General features: G+C 32.5%; 1 protein-coding gene and 1 long non-coding RNA gene across 2 annotated transcripts in view; one reads left to right on the forward strand and one right to left on the reverse strand.

Annotated features, from left to right (window-relative positions):
* LOC105736659 (uncharacterized) overlaps positions 1 to 20,480 on the reverse strand; it is a 35,825-nt gene extending 15,345 nt beyond the window's left edge. The window contains exon 1 of the mRNA XM_012492249.3: positions 20,121 to 20,480. The gene's annotated coding sequence lies outside the window, so the exon portion shown is untranslated. The remainder of the gene's footprint in view (positions 1 to 20,120) is intronic.
* A 5,229-nt stretch (positions 20,481 to 25,709) lies between these two features.
* The window catches only part of LOC105736661 (uncharacterized), a 70,899-nt gene continuing 70,026 nt past the window's right edge, over positions 25,710 to 26,582 (forward strand). The window contains exons 1-2 of the long non-coding RNA XR_001112763.3: positions 25,710 to 26,186; positions 26,278 to 26,397. This is a non-coding gene — a long non-coding RNA (uncharacterized LOC105736661). The remainder of the gene's footprint in view (positions 26,187 to 26,277; positions 26,398 to 26,582) is intronic.

Consider the following 26,582-nt stretch of genomic DNA (forward strand, 5'->3'; position numbering starts at 1 on the left):
AATATTCATTTATACGGATTGATCCATCTGAACATTTTTATGATGTGATAAATTGTACATAATTACAATCACATCGTAATTTACTATTTTCACTTTCTATCTATTCTCGGCCTCAACCATTTCCTCGAATCTTAATCAACGATTTTCGTTCATTCAGAATTCGTTCAACAGTTGTACGGGTTTCCCATGGCTCCACGTGATTCGCATGCTTTCACTTTTTTCCGTAATGGGGCGGTTTATATTATTTTTACCACGGGTCCCCATTTATACATAGGTGAAAGTATGCAATTTCGAGGAAAAATTCCGGCCAGGTTTAAACGAGCAACTTATATTACACGTAATTTCGTACCATTTTCGAAATAGTTTGTTAATTCATCCTTACTTTCCTTATCCATCCCCCATTGTTCCCAACATCGTGAACGAATTTTCCCTTTTCTTTTATTCCTATTAGAGAGAACGTCTGTTATCAAATAAGGCATGTAATTTGAATTCTTTCGATTGTTGATGATGATGATGATCTTGTGATCTTGAGAAAGGTGGTAATTTTAAAAGTTATTAGAATGATTTAGATTATTTAGAGAGAACACCAATCGTTCCAAGTAATCTCTTCAAACGGCTCGAATTCTTATTTTTGGGGCTAACTTAAATTCCACCAGCCCGAGACAAAAAAAAATTCGTATAATTAAACCAGCCTACAAAGTTCCATTTCATACAATTTCCAAGTAACTCCACGTACGTTACAATCATTCGAACCAATTAAAAATTACGTATCGGAACTAGGCCACTACTGTCTCGAGAACTCTTGACTCGTTGTTACCTCATTGTTACGTTTTCTTTCTCGACGAATTCCAACGTGCAAGGTATATCTCGAATAAGACATCGAACATTGTTGCGACACCAAGCAGTTGATTCGCGTTCAGGTGTTGAGAAACAGGCGAGTTTTCAAATTGCGTCACGTTGCTCTATTAGTCGAGCATTTCTTGCTCGAGCGTAAGGTGGTTAGTTTGTGAACTCATTTGTGAATAAGAGGAAGGGGGAGAGAGAGAGAAAGAGAGGATATTTATTTTCTCGTGGAAACGCGTGAGATAGGAAGAAGTTATCGCTAATCGAGTATGAGAGTGTTTGCACGAATGATTTACTCGCGCTTGTTCAACGAGTGTGAATTAAGTATTATTACATAGTGTACATAGTTATCTCGTTTGGCAATTGAACGATTCATCGAGCCTTTTAATTTTAGTACGTTGTTACGATTACGTTGTGTGATCGTCGGTTTTTTCTTCCTTTTTTTTCAAGTCGCGATACATATGGATTTGATTTGCTTTTTATTCTTTTTTTTTTAAATTACGGTTTAAGGGAGATAATTATTTAATGGTTAAAGATATTTTAAGAAACGACAGAATTTATTCGTTCGATTTAATTACTTTTCAACTTGTTCTCGAATGTACATAAATTATCCTGTTATCGATAACGGAATACCGGGATAAATTCCAGTATCCAGTATCTTTGAGTTATGAGAGGTTGATTGAAAAATGAAATGCGAGAAAAGATCCGGTCTGGAACCAGTCGATCTCGTATTTTGTAAGTATTACGTATCACGTTTTGACAGTGATAAATCGTACATTTATGTAATAAAAACAGACAGGTCTAATTATCTCGTGATCTAATATATATATATATAAATTTAGTTTACCTTCTTACTTATTTCCATTTTTCCATCCATCCAGCTCTCCACTCTCAAAGAACTGGAAATCCTTACTACAAAAATTTTTCATTCCCTCTCAGGCGCCATAAATACTCTCCCAAGAAATGTTTAAATAGATAATTATATATTCATTCAATTATTGATATAAATAAATATATATACAAGTATAAATATATAAATAAATATACTTTAAATATACTCATTCTAATAATTACATATTTATTTAATTTATATTTGATTATTTATATGAGTACCAATCTCCCTCTTACTCGTGGAAAACAACCCGTTTTATTTCCTCCATTTCCAGCCGTTGGAAGGAGCCGGGTACACGGTCCAAATCTGTTCCATTCGTGTCGAACCGTTCTCGTTCCGTTAAGTAACGACTCCTTGCGCCCGGTAATTGACAATTAATGCGTAAATATTATCCCGTTGCCGGTTGCACGCAAAGTGGAAAGCGAAAGGCCGGCGCAAACAGAGCGCGACCCGTTCAAAACCCTGCCCCGCGTGGAATGTTGTTATCGCGCGGCTTTTCCGAAAGCCGCCTTTCCAACCCGCCGATTCCCTTCTTCGTCTCGAAAAAAAAAAATGTTGCAACGTGTTCCCCTCGAATTTTTCCCGAATTTTTCCATTTTTAACGGCGTTGGAGAAACAACGTTGGAGATAGCTGCACAACACCGTTCGTATGCAGCCAGGAAAGGTGTTTTCGATTATCGATTACCTCGACAGTTCGAGTTATTATCGATTCTGAGGAGAAATGAGACGAGATATGGGGAAAGTTTAAAGCGCGCGCCAAGTTTAAATATATGTGGAGGATAGTTTGGATATTTGAGGGATTAGGGGATGTTCTGGTAATTCGATATAAAAGTAATTTCTCTTTTGAGATATGTATAGGATAATACGCATAGGGTTATAAACAGAGAAATATTGTAATTTAATTTTTTCTTTTTCAAGCGTTAGAAGGCGTGGAATTTTTATTTTGGAAAATAATTTTCTGAAATTTACTTTTCGAGATGAATGGTTCCAATGGTGATGAAGTGTATTCGTTGCTCGAAAGAGAAAGAGAGAGAATCGAGTTAAAAAATTTATATCCCGAAAATTTGTAAATCTCCTGTTTAATGTTGCAAGATAGAAAAGGTGATAAAAATGCATATGAATATGGAGCACAGGAGGGATGAAAATTTAGACAAACGTGGAAAAGTTTGGCCATAGGTTTCGTTGTAAAATTTAGATGTAAAAGTTTGAAAGGTGTTTGAAATGTTGCCCCTTTCGAAATCTTTCGAACTTTCTTTTTTTTCTTCTTTTTTCGTTCTTTCTTTCACTACGACTTCGATCGTAGTTTCTATCGTATCGATAAATCCTTCCATGGTGATTGTTATTGAATTTTTATTCAGTTTACACTTTCATTCGATATAATTTATGTACTTTTTCTTTTTTTTTTTTGTTTGAATTAAAATTTTACGATATTTTCTGTGTATCGCAATTTTTTAGTATTTTAATTTTCAATTTTCACGTGAAATTGGAACGAAGGATTGCGAAAATGGTAAAAAGTGCTGGAAAAAATGAAGATGTACGAATATTGTAGTATATCTATGATATTTTTTTTCTTCTTTCACTTTCTTTTTTTTTTTTTCTACGAATTTTTTCTGAATGTTATATATCGCTTGATATTCAGATTGAATATTGAAAATGTACGAGTATTGAATGTATGAATTATTCATATAGGAATATCTGTCCTACCAGTGGTTAATCTAAGAGTTACAGGACATTTCAAAAATAGAATATTCTATTCACAAGATATTTTTCTTCTTCTATTCTTTCTCTTATTTTTCTTAATCTTAAATATCTATTTATTATTGAATGTAACTATTATTGAATTTTATTCTCAATTTTATTGCAAATGTTTGAAAAAATTCCATCCAGTGAGAGAAATGGAAAAACGAATCTTGTTACAGGATATTTACAATTTAAAATAATTAACTAAAAATAAGAAAATTTAGTATAATTGTTATAGAAATGAATTGTTAGAAAATATTAGTAGATTAGTTTGTGTAAGAGAAAAGAATATTTTTATATAACATATGCTTCGAAATGGTTTCTTAATTGATAGAAAAAGAAAAAAAATCTTAAATGTTAATTTAGAATTTTAATCTTATTTTATAAAACGTTAGAAACTTTTAAGGAGATCCATGATCCATAAAATGAAGATCAAAATCACGCGATCACACAGTACGCTTTCGGAATTTATCTTTATGGAAACGAATATGCTCGAACAGAAAATATTTATTTCAAACCTTATTTCTTTTATATTCTTGTTTTACTTTATTTTTTTTTTTCTTAAATTTATCATTAAACAAATGATATTTAAAATGATCGAATAATTTCTGACAATAATAATTAGAAACATTATTATTTTTATTACAATATCTAACATCGTAAAATAAATACGAATGAACAGAAGTACATAAAATCAATTTTAATCAATTTTTTTTGTAATACGAGCTTTGGAATTTGTCAAGTGTGTTTCTCACTACTGTTAACCAACCGTTGTAACACGAGTAACTGATAGCTATTAGTCATGCTCGACGTTCAGTGAAATGGGAAACTATGAAATTAATACACCGTGGAGCTTCTGTTCGAGATAGGTTCATTGTTGTACCATGAAATAAGAGAAATATTATCTGTAAATCGATCGCACGTTAACGATTTCTTTCGTTGTCTAGCATTTAATAGCGAAATCAAATTCTGTTAATAACAATCGATAAGTTTCACTTAAACGCGTTAAATTACGCCTCAAATACAACAAAGTTCGAGTTCAACAATCGAAATCAAAAAAAAATATCTGGATACCAAAAGAAGCAGTGAATGAAAACAAGTGAAATGGTATATATACTGGAAAGAGAAAATAGAATAGAAGAAAAAGTGAGGTTAAGAACAAATATGGCGGACAAATGCAGAACGTCCTCGAGTGAAAACGATCTTCAAATTCTTCGTATATACTTACGTAAATACCAGACCGATCTGAGAATGGCAAAATCACATAGAGAGTGAGTCAAGTGCCATTACTTGTACATCGCCATAAATGTCGTACAATAAACACGTTCGATACTACGTTCTGCCTATTAATTTCGCATCGAGTTAACGATGAATGAAAAAAAAAAAAAAAAAAGAAAGAAAAGAAAGAAAAGGAATAACGTTGTAAAATTGTGAATAAACCAAGATGATTAATTTCACGGTAAAGAAAATTATTATAGTCAAAAATTATATTATCACAAAAATTCTAACTTATTATTTTTATCAGACGGTTCTCGAATATCCAAATACTTGATACATTGATGTTATCGGTGTTCCAAAAATTTGAAATTTGTATCGCGAGAAAATTAAAGAAAATTCGAATAATTTTAAACGTAGAAAAGAGCGAAATAAATAAAGAGTGAAACGTATGTATGGAAAATAAAACGTATTGCAGCGTATACGACGAGTTATAACAAGTTAATCGAAATTAATTTCTAATTTACGTTTAACGGCGTATTATTTAACTTCCCCCTACCACTCGTACCAAACGTGACTGAATTTTTGCCAAGGTTTTACACGGTCGAGGAAAGTCTCGTTGTTTGTACCCGTGGTATACGTGCTGTTTCTCGCAAACGGACAGGTTTAAATAGACTTAAGAGGGAAACGTTCTCCTCTTAGAACGAGTTAGACAAGTTTGGAAACAGGAATCTTAAACTAGTGATAGTGTTTTGACGTTGTAATATCACGTTTAATTTATGCTGAAATTTCTTATTTTTTACTTTCAGAATTTTTTTTACTTTCAAACAAACAATCCAAATTGTTTGTCAATATATATATATATATCGTTTTTAAAGCTTGTTACTCATTTATTTTAAAAGATTTTTATTTGGACGAGAGAAATCTGGATTTATGTATAGACACCCAGTATATTTACCTTATTTTCCTTTGATTTTTGTCTGGCTAATGCAATTTATCCAACAATTGTTACCAGAATTCGTTCGTAAACTTTGCTTATCTAGATGAAATCTTGTCGAGCACTCGATTTACCCGAACTTAACGTTGCATTCCTGTTACACGTTTCCAATTATATGCTTAAATCGAGAAGTGAATATCATGCCAAAAATCGGGAAATATTTATTTTATCAGCGTTAACCGCATTCTCGGTTCTAAAATTAACAAAATGCAAATATATATTATAAAATGAGATACTATTTGAAAATTTTTAATGCCTTCTCTGACGAATGATTATAAAAATATTTGTCATTAAATTCAAATATTTAACGAAAAGTTATTAATCAAAGAAAGATATTACTATCGAGAAATCGTTATGAACAAAAATATTCATTGCATATAATATCATGTGATTAATATTAATTCTCATTGCACAAATCCATAGCTCCATATAGAACAATCATATATAATCCTATATATATATATATATATGAAGCAAAAATTTTACAATATTTAAAAACTTACCTCTGTGAAAAGTGAGGTACGATCTACGATCTGAAAATTGATTTTGAAACTTGTACATTTTCATGCATATTCTCGAATCCAATTACAGCCCACTTAACAGCCTAATAACCGTCTCATAACCCCATTGACCGCGAAACACACGTGGTATGCATCTACCTCGTCGAGGAGGAGGAGGTGTGTGTCGTCATCGCGCGGGAAACCGGCGATCGAGAAGCGTTTCCCTCAATTTACAACGCGAGAGGCGAGAAATAATGGTCGATAGATATCTAAGCATGTTCGAACGATTGCTTGGCTGATGAAACAGGATGCAATATGGCGCCTGATCCGTCTTCCGGATTTCGTTACGATGTTCGTTAAACGGTGTATCGATCCTCTTTAATGTCGTGTAATTTAATATTTTTCTTTTTCTTTGTACGGATATGAGCGTGTCTGCGTATTTTCTTTTTTTTATAATTATATTCATTGGAAGTTTCTTAATAGATATTTATTAGTTATCTGTAATTTTAAACTGTCTTTTCTTTTATTGTCAGTGATTATTTATCTATATTATAGTTATTATCGATACTTTAATAATAATAATGTAGCATACGTATTTATCTGAGTGTTTATCTTCTTCATCATTATTATCTTCATCATTAATCTTTTAATCCATCCAAGGATGATTTAAATATACTTATTTAAAATTACTTAACATTAATCTTCATATTTCTTATCATTATAATTAAACCTTTTCTATCTATTCTCTTCATTTTACAAGTATTTTAATATATTGATTCTTGCTTATCGAAATAATAAAGCTACAATATCATTGTTTCGAAAATTAAATAGCTGGGAATCGACGATTTGAATTTCAATGGAATCGATCGGCCAAAAAAGTCATTGATACGAGGACAATTTCGATTTCGAACGTCCACTTTCCTGACCCAGATCACCGGAAGGCAAGGCCATTCACGGCCTGTGTTCCGTGTCGTTCATATTCAAGAAAGTGTAAATAGAATTTTCGTGCTCGGTATTCATCAGATCTCTCGTTCTTATTCCTCATAGTTAAACACACTGTTCACGTTTCATCTGGACGTGTCATGCTCAGCAGACAGAGAAACAATTAATCACCTTCGATCACGATCCTTCGTTTTCTACGCGCCCCCTACGCGAATTCTTTCACTTGAGAAGAAAGTACGCGAACAGAAATTCAATTTAAAAATCAAAAAATCAACGTATAAAAATTTGATTGAAAAATGATAGGAAGGAAATTATAATAATGAGAAATATGAAAATTAAAGTATCGAAAAATACTTGCATCCTGTTCTCTCGGTGTCGTCTATATATTTGTAAGATGAAATTGAATAATACATCATCCAAGCAAAAAGTTTCAAAGCATCGAGAAAATTTTCTTTTCGTAGATACCTCATCTTTTCTAATGGATAATAATTAATAAATATTCAGTGATCGTGTTTTTTGAACACTCTGTGAATATTTTTGATGTGATTCAATTTAAAAATTTAAATTATTCTGCAAAATTCTTCTTCCGTATAATTTTCTCCCTAACGAATATTAATAAATAACTAGTGACTATCTAGGGATCCCTAGTATTAATATCTACTAAGATTACATAATTAATTTATCATTATTAAAGAAGTATCTCGTGATTTTCTTTTTCCCTGGTGAATACTGGTAAATATTAGTGAATATCTATTAGTGATATTTAATGAGATTGAGTTCTAGATTATTATAAATTAAAAATAAAAAGTATTCGCGCGCGAGAATTAATTACGATTTCACGATCGAATTTTATCATTATGTTATTTCATTCAAAACGATACTCGTTGCTCTGCTCTCATCTTTCTTACTTACTTATTAATTACAAGTTCGAGAAATGATAACTTTGTCATCAATGATAATATTAAGAACAAAATATAAATATTTATCGAAGATACAAATGTGTTTCGATGAAATTCGAATAAAATCTTTCCAACAATAGATTCCAATTATATTTTCAAATAAATAAAATATCATATTTATTGTGTTCGCGGGTAATGAAGTTCGGTTCAATTAGGCTACTAGCCTATATCGATCGTTTCACGGAATGAATAAATATGTATCCGAGACCGTACATTAATTAATGCATCTCGTATGTTTGTCAGCATAATTACGAGAACTCTTTCGGTGTTTTTTAATTAATGGATATCTCTGCGTGTTTCATGATGCATCGCGCGTGTCGTTCTTCGTTCTTCGTTTCGGCCTCGGTTGAGAATGATCCGCTTATTGCACGATTGAAAGTATATTATTGGATATGTAAATCAATTCGACCATTCGTATTCTTATATAGTGGACAAATTTTATTTTTACGGATCAGGGGACGTGAATTTTGAAACTTGAAACGATGTTTCCAGTCATATTCTCTATGACTTTGGTCCACTTTTTTTTTTTTTGTGAATAAAGGATTAAAACAGAAGAAAGAAAATCTTCTCGTTCGATAAATTCTTTTGATTCGAATGTTCATGGCGAATAACGACAGAATGAAAAATCATTCGATTCGAGGATTGTTACTTTATACCTTATAATTTATTATTAATAATATTTGTAGAATTTTCTCGGAAGCTTATTCATAGAGTAGAATTGATAATTAAAATTTTAACGAACATCTCGGAATGAATTTTTTTTTTTACTTCATTTCACTTCCATTTTCCAAATAAGAATTTATCCGTTTATTTTAATATTTCGAAACGGAACGAATTGCAACGATTTTAACAAATCATTTCGTCGTCTTGGAGAACGAGTTCGAAGTAGGTCGTATTAGATTAGCTCGTAATTTTATTTATACACCGAGCTCGAATTAATTTGTCGCCTCGGGGATCTTTTTCGCTTCTTTTTCATTTCTCTCTCTTTCATTTATTTATTTTTTTTTTTTTGTGCAAAATAGCACGTCGTCAATTTTTCATACCGAAATCCTCGGTAATTCACCTCAGAAATTTGTCAAAAATAAAATCAACAAGTCCAAACAACTCTCTCCGTGTATACAGCTATCCAATTAACATTCATTCATTTATTTATTTTTTCCTTTCTTTTCTTCTTCCTTTTTAGACTCTGTTCAAGAAATTTTCAATTTACATTGTATCTTGCACTCAATCATATAATCAGAAACGATCAAACAATCTGTCATTCAAAATTCACAGTGATGTCACAAAGTTTTGAAGAAAGTTTGAAGTGCAAAGTTAAATTAGAATTTTGGCAATTAATTTGCAAGTTCATACAGTTCTACGATCCGCATTGTTCTTACAGAAGAGAAAGATATGGAAAGGATTCTATTTCTTTTTAAAATTATTTTTCCACACAATTCTACAGTTCTACAATTGCACCAATTTTTCGTATTAAAAATATTTGATCTCTAAACGATTGGATAAACGATTGGAGGCTCCTCTTATGCTCGTTTCGTGCAATCTCAGGATTGGCCGTTTAATTGAAAACTTTCCATAATCCCTCGATACCGAAAGTTTCTAGTGGCACTTGTATAGGGTTCCACATGGGGAATATCCAGAAGACATTTCGAGACCTGTTCGCGGATAAGAAGATAAATAGATTTAGCTGGAATAACAAGAATTCATAACACAGAGAAGAACACTTCGAGAATATTGTATCTCGTAAATCGCGTATTTCGTACTTGCATTCAGATCACTGATACAGAAATTGAGAAAGGATTGTAAAAATTCGACGATTATCCAGAATCAAAATTTTAATCAAAGATTCGGTTCAATAATCAATTACACACGGGATTAATTTTAATACAGGATGTACCGATCCAATCAAATATTAAACAACGTGATCTTGTTACGTTTATTGATTACATCTGAGAGGGTACATCTTGATATTTCGAAATGCTGGACATTTGGCTTGCATGTTCCACACCAATCGCTTTGAGCGAAATGCGTCCATTCTCCCTTCGTAGCGAATCTAGGTCGTTATAATTCGCTCCTAACTGCCACGTAAGTACCACGGTGCGTGGATCTTAATATGCATAGCTTAATGCTGCAGACAGTTGCTTAGTCTCCATCGCCTTTAAGTGGCGCGCTTTGAATGAAAAGCAATACACGTCGTTAAAACGAAGGGAAAGTTATGACGACTTTTAGTCGCTCTTCAGACATCCGATTAGCCTTTCTTTCTTTCTTTCTTTCTTTCCTTTTTTTTTTGTTGTTTGCTTGGAATATTGAATAAACTTTTACCTTTTGATTCGATTAACAAAATTAACGAATTCGGTTGGATAAATAATTTTGGAGAGGACGAGATTTATAATAGAGCGATGGTTCTTTTGAAAATAATTTTTTTTAAATAATTTTTGGAGCGTGTATTGTTATTAGCATTATCCTTTTGAAATAATAATTTTAAAATCGATGTATTGATAAATAAAGGATAATAGTCGTGGGTCTTTGATTTGTACGAAAATTTTTTTATTTTCGTATCGGAGTTTCGAGAATTGAAATTCTTCCTTAAAAGATACTTTTATTTTACTCAGAATGCATTCTCTAGAAAATTGTCTCTCGTAATTTATTATTAATTAAATTATCGCTAAAATAATTTTTATTTTTTTCATTAAACGTAAATTGATTGCAAGAAAATACGGGATTTCGTTTTTAATTTTTTTTTTTTTTTTTGAAATATCATTTCGTATTTACAATTTTAAATTAATGCGCGAGAAATATTTCAATTTGGAGTCCCACGCAAATAAATCCGGAAATAAATTCCGTCACGTAATTTGCATTTATGATTTATATCATTCTTCCATTTAACAAAATTTATAAATATATTCTGTGATTATGTACGGATTACCTAAATGTACAACCTTGATAAATTCGGTTTCCAATAAATCTTAGTGACATTTTGATTGAAATGTGTAATAAAAATTACAAGAAATATAAGATAAAGAATCGTGGAGAACTCAAGTAACAAAGTAACAAAGAAACGATTATTTTCGATTCTCTCCATTTTCGATTAATTTAATATTTGATACAAATTCCTCTACGGAAAAATTCAAAAGCGGAGCGAAAAATCCACGAAAACGATGATCGACGAAGCAATAACTGCTTGCACGCGCGGAGGAAAGCAAGTTTTTTTCTTCTGGATGCGTGCAGCAGCTTCGATTACGGCGCGTGCCGGAAGCCGTGTGGCGTCTAGGTTGCGGCACCGGAAGCGCTCGGAGGATGTTGTCCGTTTCGAACGAATACGCATCGATCTCCCTTCTCAAACGTGTACGTCGCGAAACGCGTATACTGCCTTTTAAAAATGAGAGAAAGAAAAAAAGAGAAAGCCATATTTTTGCGTAAAAAAAAACAAAGTCTTTATAAATTCCTTATAAAATAATCTACAAATAATCACATTGAAGTCATTGACATTGAAAACGAAGAAAAATTATTAAATAGATAATTTTGGGATTAAAATTTCAGAGATAGAATTTTTGAACGAGTGAAAATTTTAACATTTCATCCCCAAATAAGCTTCGATTGTAACGAATGAATTTAATAAATTTATCGACCATGATTTTAACCGAAATCGTTTAAGGAACGAAATTTTTTTCACAATTTAAAAAAGAAAAACAAAAGCAATTTCTCGTTTCTTATTTCGCGGTTGAAAATTGTGGATATTTTCACGAGAGGGAGGAGAAGGATGGAGAGAGGAAAAAACGCACGAGCACGTTAACGAGCACGCGATACGAAAGAGAACGTTACAGGATAAGCCGTGGAGTCGGGTTTTCCACCCGTTTTCACGACACGGAGATGCTTTATTCGCAACATTTTTAATTATTTCGAGCGTTTACGTCTGAGCGGAATGAATGGGACACTCGTTGAACGAATTCGTTGCGATTCTGGTTCGATGATCGGAGTTATGGAGATCTTTGGACGAGGGTAGATCCAAATTTTCTAATTTAACTACTTCGAATTAAAAAATACATTCGAATTTTCCGATTCTTGTATTTTCGGATCTTTCGAAAATCTCAATTTTCACTTTGAAAAATTCACAAATTTTCAAATCTAATTTAACTACTTCGAATTAATTGAAAAAAAAGAAATATATTCGAATTATATAATCGTCTCAAATTTTCCAACTCTTATATTTCTCTCACTTTCCGAATTTTCAACCTCCTCGATTAAAATTTATTCCTTTCTTCCAAAAGATTCGTATTGGAAAAAAAAAAAAAAAAAAACTAAAACTTTCCAACGGCCAAATTTTAACAAACCTGCAAAGAGACGATCGATCACCATTTCCACGCAAATTCATGGAATCGTTATCACCATTAACAGCACGCGTCGATTGATCGCGTGGCAAAAGGCGCGCAATGGGCCGCGAGGAACAAATGAATATCGGCGTGAACTTGCTCGATAACAGCCTCGTCCTCGAGCTCTCTTCGATAAAAATGGCTCACGAATCCTTTTATCGGGCATACATGCACACAAAGAGGCGAAAATTTCGAGCGTTCGTCGACTCACTTACCGACGAGGCTCTGAACGAAATTTAATTTTGCCGCGCTTTTCGATCGATCGATAATCAAAATCATTCTAAAATCGAACTAAAATAATATCCGCGTTTATTCTCGGCAAAATGTATTGCAAATCGTAAAGTGAATTGTTTAAATGTTAAATTGAACAACGGAGTTTTTCCTTTTTCTTGAATTTTTCTTCACGCCTTCCTACACGTGATGCGTGAAGAATGCGGAAGTTGGAGGATATTGACCTGGAAAGTGGACGAGGATTCGTTTTTCGCGCGCGAAGATGGGATAAGATAGATGAAAATCGTCGATTTTTAAATGTCTTCTGATCGATTCTTCGTTCTTTGGATTCTTCGTTCTTGCGAACGAAGATAATGGAAAATTTATTATAAAGCCGTCCAAAAATTTATTTCGTGTCCGATATTTATTCCAACTTATGGCTCGAAATTTTTAAATTTCGAAGTTTTAGAATGGTGACTGTAATTTGGAATTTTTCAACGATATCTTTTTTCCTTTATTTTCAAAATAAAACTCGTGCCCCCTCCTTGACGAATAAATGAATTTTGTTATTCGAGATGAAAGAAAGAATAAAACTGGTAAGAAACAGATTGAAAAATAAATTTCCAAGCTAGCGATTCGAACACTTTCAAAAGTCTATTTCTACTTTGTATCGTAGAAAAATTTATTAATAAGCAATACGGTGTTTCAATCTCCATAAACTTGATATTCTAACTGCTACACACGCTATGCTCATTCTCCGTGCTAATTTCAATACGAGGAGCGAGATCTAGATGAACTTCATTTAATAAATGAGGATGTAACTCGAGAATTAATTATTAAAATTTCTTCAACGGAATTAATATCTTCCAACACTCGTTGTTTTCACTTAAATAGATAAATGAATTTGTTAATTGGATATCCAGATTCGAGATACGAGTTTATTTCGTTCGAAATAAGATTTACAGAGATAACATTGATCCAGAAAGAAAGGATATGAATGAAGTAGTTGAATGAGCGTAATAATTTTATATAATGGAAATTGTTGATCAATATCGCGATAATTTTAATTCACGGATATACGACGATGTATTTTTCTTTTTTTTTTTTTTTTAATAAAAGCATTATGGAAATAATAGTTGTTCGTAATAATATCGTATCGCGTTGATTACATGATCGTCGTAAGTGAAAATAATTTTGTTTTCGTTTTTTTTATAATCTATCCATTATTTTTTTGCACTAAAGAAAATGTTTATTCATACGATGATTTACAATTTTCCATTTGTCATTCTGAATGTCATAACTTTCAAATTGATAAAGTTTCTTCCATCGAACACATTCTGATGACTGTGAATTACTCTTATAACACGTGTCAAAATCAATTATCATTTCTATACTGGAAAAGAAAAAAAAATTCACATGCCAATAAAATCGATCCCAAAGCACTCTTTAATAAGAGAAATTTCAATATGAATAATAATAATAATAATTCACGATCCCTGAATAGATCCACTTAAGAAGATAACATCAATGAATCCGTGACCGTGTGCCATTCAAACTTCACCTCCATTCACCGATAACTCACATCTGTGAAACTCGACTCCACTTGTTTTCACTTACTAATAATACGATCATATGTCGCCAACCTTTTCAACTCGTGTAATTCCGAACTTCAATTTGTCACAAATTCAATCCACAATTGAATATTTCTTAAACATCGTCTTTTCATAAGCAAGAGTGATGTTTTCAATTTTCAAGTTGAAAGAAGAAATGAAACGATAACGAAAACGATTAAAAATTATCACAAATATCGAAACGCAATAATAACAATCTTGAAATTTATAATCTAAATTTTAAATTTACTATGATCTTATCTTAAGAAGATCTTTTCACGTCTTGAATATTTTCGTATTTAAACCGTCATTGCTATCTTCTGATCATCAAATCCATTTAAGAAGACGCATTATCCGCGATTTTAGTTTCATCTTCGTCCACCGATAAGTCACGTCGAAGAGAAACTTCTCACTTCCGGTTCTTCATCCCGGTGAAATTCATCGAATACGATTCTTATCGTTATCTATCAAAGAGTGGAAAGCAAAAAAAAAAAAAAAAAAAAAAAAATGAAACGGCCATAAAATGTGACATGGTCAGAGCGCAAACTCGAACGGACGACGATGCACGTGGAAGCCATCTATCGATTCCAGGCATTCGTATATTCCGAATGAACGGCCTCCATCGATGCGTTAATAATAACGCGAACCGGTTTCCACTGATGCGTTCGTGTCGATTCAAAGCCTCCTGTTTCCGATGTTTGTTTTGCGATCGACGGATTCGATGCATCGACAACGATCCAGTCCTTGCACGAGAAGAAAAAGACGATGGTGGTATTTATTAGTGGTGTCTTTGTTTTTTGTTTTGGAACGATTTTGATCTTAGTTTGAATTGGAAGTTGGCGAATTGAGGTTATGTTCGCTTGAGATTATCTTTGATCTCGTGTTATTTAAATAGTCAGGCGTTTATCTTTGTCTATGTCAATTGGGAAATTATCCTTTTTTTTTTAGGAAATTGAGAAAAGTTATTTTTGAAGAATTCGATCGAAAGTGAGGTTATGTTTGTTGAAATTGAAAATGATTGGAATTATTATTAAAAATTGTTGTTTTAAGAAGAAACTAGAGTTTCATTTGTTCAAGTAGTTTAATTAGTTTTCAATTTTTAATAAGTTTGATAATGATATAGGATTTATTTGTGGTTATTTCTGTTTGAATAATAAATGAAATGGAATGAAATTATTAAATGGATCTCAATTTCTTGTCAACTCGTGTTTCGTTCAGCAGTGAAGGAAATGTCAATATGGACGATATTTATTCTTTTCGCGTTGCCTCGAATAAACTTATTTTTTCTTTTTTTTTTTTTTTACAGATCGAATCGATAGTCAATTTTTTAATCTTCACCTTTGAGATCTTATTTTTAGAAACGCGTCGTAAGAGGCGTTAAGCATCTTGTAAAAGTATAGTAAATCTCACGTAGTACGAAGTATCAAAAAAGAATAGAATCAATCGTTTTCAATCTTGACAGTAGGATTATAATGTTCTTTCGGGAAAAAAAATTTTCACCATTTTTTTTTCTACGAGTGAAAATCAAACTAGAAAAAATTATTCTCACGATTAATTTCATTCATTCCACTATCATTTCTCATAATCATCCTTGCTCGCTTGATAAGATTTGTATATTTACTTTAACGAGCAAATTAATTATCCTATTACTGTTATTAATATTTTATAATATATATTCCGGCAAATAATATTATTAACAACACAGAAAATGTTTATCTCGTTGATCCATTACTCTCTCTATATATATATCTTTCATTCGATGTAAAAAAATATAATTGTCTTTCATTATTTTCCATTTATTAATTTCTCTATTATGGAGGACAATGTTATCGATAATAAAATCTCCGAGTGGAGAAATCTCTGTCAACGCGTTTCCGTAATTACCTTCACATTAATGCGTATTCTTTGTTTAAAATACTCGGTGAATATTTGTACAGCGAAGTAATGGAAATAAAAAATGGAGGAAAAGCTTCGAGCTCGTAGAAATCCCATAGCTTAACATGGATTATATGTATTTAGTGCACAATGTCACGAGCGTCGAATCCCTTTTCTCCAAATGCCAATTCCAATTATAATATTTTTAAATTCAAAACTTTCCCCACCAATCCATATATATATATATTGAGAAATCATTATTCTTCATCTTCTTCTCCTCCTCTTCTTTTCTATTTAATTTACAATTTTAACATTACTATCAATACCTAATTTTTTTCAATACCATTTCGAAATAATAAAATGTTAATTTTCTTTTCGAATCGATAATGGTATCCATCATTATTCGAATGCAAATAAATCGTGACACGCGATAGCGAACAAATAGCGGCACGCGAGGACAAGCAAGAAGGCGAAATGTGTAACAGGCATGTCGATGCAACCTAGATGACCATACCAAGCAAAAGCGGTCCTTCCGCTCATTCCATGTTATTCGCGATCTAAATTGTAACATTATCGAGCGTCGTTCGTTTCAACTTCCGCCACCTTCTCTCTCTCCATCATTTTTCTTCCTTATTCGAGCCGATATTCGAGCAAAATGGCCGCGATTCACGCGTGAATATCGAGACGTCCTGCTCCCAATTTTATCAACGATCGACTCGTGTTCGTACACGATATTTTCTCAATATTTTTCACACAATATATTTTATAAATGGTCCTCTGGATATTTTTACTTCTTCTCTCTCGTTGTGGATAATTTTATCGATCATTTTAACGAATTATTAAGGAGAAAGATACAAGATTGTTATAAGTTTGGAATATTTGTTTGAGTAAGTTGTATAATTTTTAAAGAAATTATTTCCTTCGATATTTATTATATTATATATTTGTTATTCGATCATATCGATGCCCTTAATTTTTCTTCCGCCAATTTCATTTTATATATTCGAATCAAATGAAAAATGATAGGAATAGTTTAATAAATCTCTTGGATATTAAAGGAACAATTTTCACATTGTAGAGTGGATCTCATTCTTATCTGAAATGCATCCTCCGTTCGATTTTTATATCAGACTCCTTCCATCACCGAAGTTAAGCGAGTTTCAATTGCGTTTCCACGTCGAACATCGTTTAACAATTTCGATGAATTAATAATCTCGTTCGATAGATGCACGCGATTTTTGCGCACAATCTCTTTCGCCGTTCATTTATTGGAAATTTCGAAATTGCCAATAATCGATTCTTCGTTAAATCGTTATTAAGATTCCAACACGATTCCCATACTGTGTTTAATTTCCCCATTATTAAGATTCTGATATTTGAAATAATCTATCTAAAACACTTCTAAAACATTTGAACAATGATTTTTTTTCAATTCGAATAAATTGTACAAGCATAATAATCATCCACGTTAAACAATCAAATTGTTTCAAAAAATCGAACCATAATCCTATCTTTTCCAATAATTATAACCTGATATTTCACCTCCTTCAAATGTTAATTAAAAATAGCGCATTCCAAATATTGAAAACAATCGAGCATCATCCTTTTCACCAAGATGGAACCACTCACGTCAATCGTTCCCCAAACCCAAACGTTTGTCATCCTCGAAGGGCCGCTTCTCGCCAAATATCGTTTGTAATCCAGTTCCAAGCTATTCAGGAACAAAAATAACCCTCGAATGAGCCGTCTCGAAGACGTTTATGGCGAACAATTCGCAATGTCCGAACCGTGCGCGGCCAATTTTTCCCTCGTTCACGATTCCAACGCGAGGCTTTCAACGATATCCCGTATCGCGTTAGATTCGAATTTATCGGCCGTGAAACGTTGTTTCGCGGCGCGATTTGATGCCAGTTTCGAGATTGAACGCGAGGGCATGCTTTTTCACAGATGGGGTAATGGGTGAATCGTGATGAACGACGTATTTCGCCCCTCGAATATTTAGTTTTATAGAGAATATAAGTTTTTGGGATTCGTTATTATTTTGGTATTTCGTTTCTGTGAGAAGGAAATAGAGGATTGTACAGAGAAAGTGGAAGTATTAGAATGTTACGATATTATATTATATTATATTAAATTTCATTAATTTTCTCTACATCGAATTCAATAGAGAACGTATCTGCACGTTGTTCCATCTTATATAATTGAATAAAATTTGTAATATAAATGTTACATGCGGTTGGACAGCTTATTTCCCAAGAGCAATTTTCTCATTTGCATATGTACACATTCTTGTCTCTTGTTTTCCCAATACACATTGTATCAACATTTTCACGTCATATTTTTCCACACTGCTTTCTCGTCACGCGGCAATGCTTTCTATTTATTTTTTTTTTACTTTTATTAGTTAGGCATAATAACAATGTAATTCATATTTATACATTTTTACCCACATTTCTTCGTCCTCCATTTTCTTCCCTCCAATTTCCGTTATCTTAATTTATTTTAATATCTTTAAAGGGAAGAAACTGTTATAATTTTTTCAACATCCTCGAAAACAATTTTTAATTCGTTGAAAAATTACTCGACTTAATTTTCCAAATTGAAAATCTCTATCTTCGAGATGGCGGATCGTTATTTTAAACGAGCAGTATCGCATCTCAAATGGAGAGAGAGAGAGAGAGAGAGAGAGAGAAAGAGAACTTATAGCCCGGAAACGGAAGGTCTCAGGTTGGAAGGTAAAACGAAGAAGGGGAGAAAAAGTGTAAATTCCAATATCAAGCATCGAGAAGTGGAGGAATAGCGCGTCGTCGATCCAGTTCCGCGACGCTGAACGATTTTTCTTAATCGTGTCCAAGAGAAAACTGTTGGAAGTGTGTTAGATCTCTAGAAGAGGTGGATATGTACACGTGAATATTTCTCTCTCTCTCTTTCTCTCTCTTGTTCCAACCTGCACTGCTCTGTTTCTGCACTCTGAAAGTGTTTCGACACGCTCGCAACCATGACAAATCGACGAACGCGATTGCGCATCGAAACAACCTTATTACCAACCGATGTAAACGAGATTTTTGCCACGATTTTGCCAACAAATCGATCATTTCACGCGTCTTCTCCATCCGTTTATTATTATTCGTTGATGAATCGATTAGTCGGGAAGGACGAGACTTTCGTTTTCATTTATGGTTTTCATCTCGATCGAAATTACGAAATGAATTGATTATCTGAATCTAGGGAAAATTTATTCTCCCTAGGAGAATAAATCGATCGAATTTGGGTTATTCGTTCACTCGAATGAATTTATATTTATAAAAATGTAATACACCTTGTGCTGTTCTCGAACAAACAGTGAAGAAGATTTATTAAATTATCGTGAAAAAAATTTAACACTGTCTTCTTGTATTAATCGTTGAGAATCATTAAATTAAAAGTGGAGTCACTTTTCAATTATCTTAGGCAAAATTTCTAGACGACGAATTCTTTCGTACGAGAAAGAGATATAATTTTTTAATTCCTGAAAATTTTCGTTCAATCATTCATCGATTAAAATTTTTTTCCATCACGAAGATTGTATATGGGAATATTTACAATCGCGGTGTGCGATATTTAATTTAGGAAACACGATGTCGTGTTTGGTTCATTCAGTATTTAACTCGGCGCGCTACAGGTAGCTCGAGCTTATTGACTAGTTTATGAATTCGATATTCCGCTCAAGTACGATCTCCACGCAATTTTCGTAGAATCCTTGTAAATGTAAAACAACCGATACCTTTTCTGCTTATATCTGTAAATTTTTACTACGCAAAAGGAAAGAAAAAGAAAAAAAAATCCTTTAAATTCGCAACACGAAACCTTAAAATTCCACCAAATTCAACCAACTCTTGTAAATTCGTCCACAATAACCTTTCCACAAAACTCCATCACCCACGCACCACGTTCCCGAAAATTTCCATAGCTCGTTGACGTGAATACTTACCCCTCGTCCTCCACTTCCAAGCAGTCAACCTCCTCTCGAAAAATGAGAATTCGTCCTCCTCGAGAGCAGAGAAGAGAAAGAGAAACCGAATTCGAGGAAAGAAGCAATCTTTTTGACGATCTTATCTACTATTACTCTTCCTTCCCTCTTCTCAAACCGGAAGTTTATAGAGCGCGGCGCGAGAGAAACGAGCGAGGCCCATCGAGATTCGTCGAGTGGGTCCGTGTGACTGGCTCGGGCTGGCGAGCGCGGGCCCGCGACGATACGACTTCCCCCCTTTCGGGCTGTGAAGAAAGAGGAAGAAAGTAGGCTTCGTGTGTGACCCTTCTCGTTCTTCTTCGTGGATCGACTTCGCTATTACCTTCGCCACGAAAACGAGGGACCTCGTGCCGCTTCCAAGCTTTCCACCTGCTGTGCGTGGAAAGTTGTGACGCGAGGTGTTGGCGGGGAATGGGAGGGAATCGTCGATCTCTTCGCCGGATGAATGATCGTGGCGAGGGTCGCGATCGACTTCCGCTTCTGATGGACCACGCTGTGATTTATCGTGCCTGGATATTTGCCTCTATTTACTCGTTAGATGTATATATTTCGTGTTAGGTATGGTAGATTTATCGACACGGGGATGTGAGATTTGGAGGGTTCGATTTTGTGAAAGTTATGTTTCATATATATATATATAAATATCGATTTAGGTTTGTAGTTGGATGAATAGAGCGCAATGATGTAACAGGGACAGGAGAGTCTCGCTCTGTTTCCATTTTATTTCATCTAATATGCGAAGTTCAGTGGCTTGTAATTTAATAAGGATTCGAATGAGATTATTGAAGGTGTTCCATACCTTGTTATGGAACATTTTATTTTGTGTACATCTTGATTTTTTTCTTAAAGTGCTTCACTTTTACCGTTCTTTAAACTTTTCAATTTGCGTGGATTAGTTTACAATTGATTTTATTCGAATTGTTATTATTATTATTATTATTAGATTTCTCAATTCTTGGAGATTATTGTTAAAGAGAATTATATTATCCTCGAGAATTAAAATTATCTTAAATTAAACAAATTGGTAATAAGTATTTATCTCCTTGAGTTTGAAAAAAAAATTATCGATTCGACGGTTGCGTTACGTTTTGCTCGTAATTCTCGTGTAATATCTTCATAAACACTCTCATAAACCCCTTTGAATATTAAATTATATACTTTAAGCAGCTTTTACGGTGCATTTTCCAGGTTTACACCTGTATGATAGTTATGGGAATATCCTGATGCTTCGTCAAATAATAAAGTTTTAACAATGTGGCGGAAGGATTAGGCATTATGAAATATCGTGGATGAATAAGATAATATTAAAAATTCATTGAAAACAATATCCCGTGTATTGAATGAGGATTTTTAATTAATCGGTTAATAATTAATAATTTTATTGTACTCTCTGATGCAATGTGAAAAGTTGTAAAACTTGATCGCTCATGAATTAGATTTTATCTGCTAAAATCCTTCGTCATTATCGTTCAATAATTTTTAATTTTTATATTGTTATTATTATTGTATCATATTTATATTATTTTACGATGGAAAAATTATTCCTTCCGAAGGTAAAATAAAAAGAGAAATATACACAGAAGTGAAACATACCTGAAATAAAAATTTTGCTTATTATTTGTATAATCGTAATTATTTTTGAAGAAAAGTTTGATTATGATATTTTAATCACAGTTTTATATATATAATTATTATACTATTTTAATTAATCTACTTCTTCGATTTCCTTTTTTAATTTATAGATCATTCATCTTCATTAATTTTTTAAATCTCACTTCACAAAAAATTACAAAGAAAGTTAGACGCGCGAGGAGCAAAAGCGATCTAACCGAGAGTAAAATATATTAACTTATCTTAACTAATTTTTCACTTCACGTTCTAAAGAAGTTCCACGATAAAAGTAATTAATCCTGTTAAAAAGCTAATTTTGTCAGAAAGAAAAAGTTTCGTAAAATTCTTCTCGGTATTAATCGATATTCCTTTCAAATCTTTTTTAGATTCGTTTGACGGACGTGGCTCATGAGTGCAATTTTTATATCTATGAGATATAAAGATATCCAGTGACAAACATTGTTGTCACCCTTTTTCTTTATTACTCACATTGCAGCATAAATTTTTAAATTGCAAATTTAAGAAGAAATATAAAACTAGGGATTCCTCTCTCTCTCTCTCTCTCCCTCTCTCTTAATTAACCCTTTGTGCTCCCTTTTTAAAATTTTCTTTTTAATAAATTACGTGGATAATTATATATTTATGAAAAAAAGAAAATCTTTATCCTGTTTGATTTATTAATACCTACCGAGAAAATAAATAATTAGCATGATCAATTAATATGAAATCATTCGTTTCACTTCAACATCTTTTTACCTTCGAAACGAAATTCCGATTATTCCTCTGGCGTTCATTAATTAATGTACGTCTGTGGAAAAATAATTTCTGATTGCCATTTCTCGTATTCAGTGTCAGATTCCGTTCGACAACCGGGATAGAAATGAATTTCCTATCGAACTGGTTCCAGTTTTTGCCATTCCCTCGGTCACAGCTCCTTCTTCCTGTTCCACCGGGTGATTGGTGGAGATGGGCTGACATAATTACCAATCTGCCGGAAAAGAGCGGTTTATTATTACGATTTCTATTACGAAAATAACGTTATTAATGGCGAGTTAAGCCTAATCGCGGGTAACGGTCGAATGATTCGTTGAATAATTAAGAATGTCACACGTCCATTTTAACTCTTAATCCCTGCGAACGTAAATCTAATTTATGTTATTGGATCTGGATGTGGAAAATCGAAAATGAAGCGAATCTCTTCTTGAAAATGTAATTTTGAATCAAATTTGTAATTTTGTAATTTTTTTAAATCGTGGAAACTTTGGAATAATATGAATTTAATTTCGTTTTATAACTTATTTGAAAATATGAAATTATGAAAATTTGAAAATGTGAAAAAGGTATGATATATTAATTTAAAAGGATTGAATTATAATGAAAATATACGAATTAATTTCACCCACGATTTACTCAGATATGCAATTAAAAATTAACAAATGTGTTTCACTCTCGTTTAAATTATTTATACGTTTTTTGAAAATAGAAAAATTTATTTATTAAATAAGAAACTATAATTCATATAATACTTCTTTCGCAATAATCTCTCTGATATTCTTCTTTTTGGATAATAATCGACCTAGTTATTTAAAAAAAAAAAAAAAAGAAAAAGAGGAATCATTTACGCGTTTCAATTATACATTCGAGTATTTCGAGCTCCAAATTTTGATCACGGTTTCATTTGTTCATTGAATTTATCAGATTGGTGCCGATACACGGCACAAGGGACGAAAATTTGCAATTTTTCATTTTTCCATGAATGAAGGAAGGGGAGGAGGGAAGGTGATTTATCGTTCCAGAGTTAATTACATTGAGGTCGTTGTGGCAAGAGAAGCGTTCGCTCGCTGGAAAAACGAAAGTTGCACGCTGGGTGGACATGTGATACGGTGAGGTGGTAATTAGCCATGTTTTTTTGTCCGAGTATGAAGGTCGAAGTTCTAACTTTCGTTAAATTCGGAACGCCCATGACGTTTTATCGTAAAAAGAAGAAGAAGAAGAAGAAGAAAAATATCGAACGTGAAATAGAGAAACGTGAAGAATTTTTCAAAATATTTTTCAAGATAAAATATATAATTATAAATATAAATATAAATATTCAGCAGCTTAGTACATTTTCACTAAATTATTATACTTTATGCAAATCGTTATTTTCATTTTTCACTCTCGAAACATTTGTTCGGCAATATAGCGTAAAGAAAGTTTCATGATTATGATCTGTTTTATTAAAATACGAATTGTTCTCATCGATTTCTTTCTTTCGAGAAATTTATTTATTCATCTATTTTTTAAATAATATCTACGAGCGATAATCATCGATCGTCGATGTATACACTCGATTAATAAACGTTCAGAGATAGAATGAGGTGATCGTATTCAATTGCGAAACAATATTCGATATTGGCGTTCGAAATTAAATTTGTGCCAAATGTGTCTTTCCACACGAAGGAGCAAAACTTAACACGCGTAATACCTTTGAATACTTTCCTGATCGGGCATTGCACACGCCACTAAGCAACGTCCTACATGCATTCAAAGAAATTCACTATCCGCTCCACGATATCCGTTCAATTTTGTTCACCGTGTAATTTCGAATATGAAACGATTCGATTCGATGAAAATTAATTATGCACGTTCTAAATGTTCAACCGTTTGGATTAATATTTGGTCGAAAATATTGCTTTTTTTGTCCGATTTTTTTTTTCTTTTTATGTTCAGTGGTATTAATTTTTTAATCTCTCCGCTGGAATAATTTGCTTGAAAATTAAAATTTTACGATATCTTTTGTAATTCAATATTAAAAAAGAGTGAACAATAATCTGTTAAAAGGTTTAAAAAAATATTTCAAAAATATTCTTTCCGATTAACCGATTTAAGACACCCGGTACATTGAAATAGTTCATTCACAACGTCACGAATTTTCTTTTCGATTGACTATTTCTTTGTCACTATTCTTTATATAGTCAACTATTATATCACGAATTCTTCTAATCGATTATAAAATAATCGATAATTTCTCAATTACGATTTTGTTTTTCGAAGAGTCAAAATTTTCAGATCCAAACTTCCACGTAAAAATTTTATCTTCCAATAATTTTTAAAAATTATTACGCGTAGAAATATACAGAAATTCTTCTAATTTTATTTTTCTTCTTCAAATTTACGAAACACCCTATATATATACCGCAACCGTCTAGCCATATCGCGAATTGTTTCGCAAATCGATCGTGTACATCAAAGTTTGGTGCCCGCGAACTTACAAGTTTCTTTGGGAACTTTGTATCGTGAAGAGTGAGAAAGAGGAGTGGAGGAATAGGAAGCGTAGACTAGAGCGACATATGGAGAATGGAGATGGGAAAAAGGGGGGCACCGGTTATGACATAATTGCTTAAGAAAGTTTGGAATGCGAATACACGGCTAGAATGTAAGTAGTTCACGCGCATTTCGCTTAAGTCGTCCGTGAAGATAGTAGCTGAATGACTGCCATGCTTATATCCTGCTTATGAATACTGTTTATTCTATTCTAGATTATTCTTTTATCTTTTGTTTCCATTCGGAGAAACGAGATCGCGTCATAATTACAGTGATATTTGACCCTTTACACTTCCACGATCCGTATAACGTGCTGAAAAGTCTTCCTCGTGACACATATTTAATCTTGCGGTATTATATAGTATATATACAATTGTAGAATATCAATATGATGAAAAGAGAGATAAATTTGTAAATTCTTTTATCTTTCGCGAAAAGAATAGGATAATTTTATTTCACGATAAAAAAGCATCATCCTTAATTATTTCATTCATTAATCATTTTTACTACTTTATTTCTAATTATGTCAAATAACAATAAATAAATAAATTTTTCAAGCACACTATGCATTTACTGTGTATATACGTAATCTTTATTTGTGAGAATATTAATTAGAATACTTTATTTTTTCAGAAAATGATTTATTTGTGTCCATACTTGCGTGTTCCATCCAGTAAAAGAACGATTATTTTACCCGATCACGAAGATTGGAATGTTTTGTGGTTCGTTAATCGAAAAAGGATTTACGAAAATTTCAATTTTCGGCGCGGTTTGGGTGAAAAAGGGACCGTACTGCGCCAGCCAATCAGAAAGCTTCGAAGCGTACCTGCTGCGCGCGACGTCATTCGGCTGCCGAAAATCATCGTGGCAGGACGTGTGATACCGCTCGATATATATATATAACCTCAATTACGTAATAAATATTTCTGTTATTATTGTGTTTTATAGTTTGAATTGTTATTAATTTTGTTTTTGTTCAATGTGTGTTTGTTTCATAAGAAATTATTATGATAAAATTAAGTGATATTGTGAATTTTTTTTGCTTGTATTCGTTAATCGATTATTCGACCGTTGAAGTTGCCGGTATCTCGCGTTATTTATGCTTTTAAGGTAGAGTTTGATTCATATTACTATATCATTTTATTACATTTGATTTCAGTTTCGTGTATTTAATTTAAATCTTTAATTTCATTATGTACAGATCATTAATCTATTTGAAGGAATGAGTGTTATGCATTTTTGACGCTACGATGATTAATGGCGAATGAGATGAGTCTTCATGCAGCATGGTTATGTTTAATTTATTGCAACAATGGCAGATGTAAGTACTTATTTATTGCATTTTTTTCCCGTTGAAACAATCTTAATATACATTTATAATGTATAATGGATAAAAATTGTTTTATATTATCGATAATATATAATTACTATGTTATATAATATATATAATATATAATCGAATAATCGTTGCAAACTTTCGCTGGTCATTGTAATGCAATTGATTAT

The sequence above is a fragment of the Apis florea genome, unplaced genomic scaffold, assembly GCF_048593485.1.
Source record: "Apis florea isolate Af1SG1 unplaced genomic scaffold, ASM4859348v1 contig_1615_pilon, whole genome shotgun sequence".
In the NCBI taxonomy this organism is placed as follows: domain Eukaryota; kingdom Metazoa; phylum Arthropoda; class Insecta; order Hymenoptera; family Apidae; genus Apis; species Apis florea.